Raw genomic sequence first — 1,568 nt, 5'->3', positions numbered from 1 at the left:
ATGTGTATTAAACCACACATTTCAATTATTACGTTTAAAAACAAAAGTTTACTTATATTTTTAGTTGTATTTCTGAGGCCTATTATACTGAGATGAAGTAAACAAACAGCGCCAGACATTGCAAAATCGTTAATGCAAAAGAATAGCCTAGGCGATACCATTTTCGCAAAGGTAAATTAAATTTCGACAAAAACCTTGTACAAAAAAAAATATGATCGACCACTTTTATGGTTGCTGCCCTCTACAGTATTTCAACGTCAGTTTCAGTTGTTGTAGGTGGTGGACAACCCTGGGTAACTAACCCAGTAGTCATGGTTGGGGCAAGTGGATACAGAAAGGTTCTGTATTCGGGGATGCAGGGCGAAGGCCTTGATAAAGCAGACTAAATGTTGTGGCAGATAATGTCCTGGTTTATTTGTCTCCTGTCTCTTTTTTGTGCATTGATTATTATTTTTTTCCCTAGATGCTCAGATGTGCAATCCACCCACTCCAGATGTGTATAAGAGACAGGGAGGGGGGGGGGTGGAGTTAATAGGGTTTCTACCCACCCCCTTCGTTTACTGTGGAAAAAAATAATGGTCACTCGTCTTGCGTGTGTGCTCTTCGTCTACTCTTGAAAAATATACACTTTCTATTTGAAGCCTAAATTTTTTTTTCAGGTGGCCACCTAAGATCGTCCAGCAGTCTACTAATTTAAAAAAAAAATCGAATGTGAGGGGATGACCCTCCCAAAATCAGGGGCGGATTTAGAGGGCCCCCCCCCCCCCGCCTAAAATTCATAGCCATTTCATTTTAACTGCTTTTTGAAGGTCCAAATTAAAATATTGTTTAATGTTTTTTTTCACACACTATATCATATTTATGGGCTAAACATTTTTACAGTAGTTGTTTTCAGTGATAAAATAAAAATGAAATACGTTTTTTAACCGATCAGCGGACAAAAAACGTAGCTAAGAAAGCTGCTTTTGCCTTGCCTTCATGCTCAAATCTCGAAGCAAAGGCCGTCGTGTAGCTGTCTCAACGTTTGTATAATACACTAAACTTTTCGTGTCGCGCGGGTTTGTTCTTGTCTAGTCTTTCCTTGATTGCTTGCGGTCAGAGGTAGGTATTTAAACGTTTGTATGATACACTAAACATTTCGTGTCGAGAGAGTTGTTCCAGTTTAGTTTTTTCTTGATTGCTTGTCGTCGGATACTACTACTACATTTAAAACATATTTTAAGGGGAATTCTTTTGTCGTCTGAGGTTCTCCTTAACATTGTCAAATTTTACCTTTAGGGACAGTATTTTTATAATGGAACTGTGTTCACCCTCTTCATTGTCTAATGTTCCCCATGGCAACCCTTTCACCAGGAATTTTAAAGAATGGTGAAATTTCAGAAAATGTCCTCAAAATTTTAAGGGTGGTGCACACAATTCTAAAGGGTGGATACAAACAATTGCTATTTTAGTACAGCAAGTGACCCGCTAAGTATGTTTATTGACCTTGCATTTGCATTAATATTTTTTTGAAGCGTGGTTCCAATTCTTTAAGCATGGCGTATAATTTGCCTTTTTAATATTTTTAT

Source organism: Anneissia japonica, unplaced genomic scaffold, assembly GCF_011630105.1.
Source record: "Anneissia japonica isolate Jap-2015-1 unplaced genomic scaffold, ASM1163010v1 scaffold3436_len560460_cov161, whole genome shotgun sequence".
NCBI classification, from domain to species: Eukaryota; Metazoa; Echinodermata; class Crinoidea; order Comatulida; family Comatulidae; genus Anneissia; species Anneissia japonica.
Note: the sequence above shows the minus strand (reverse complement) of the source record.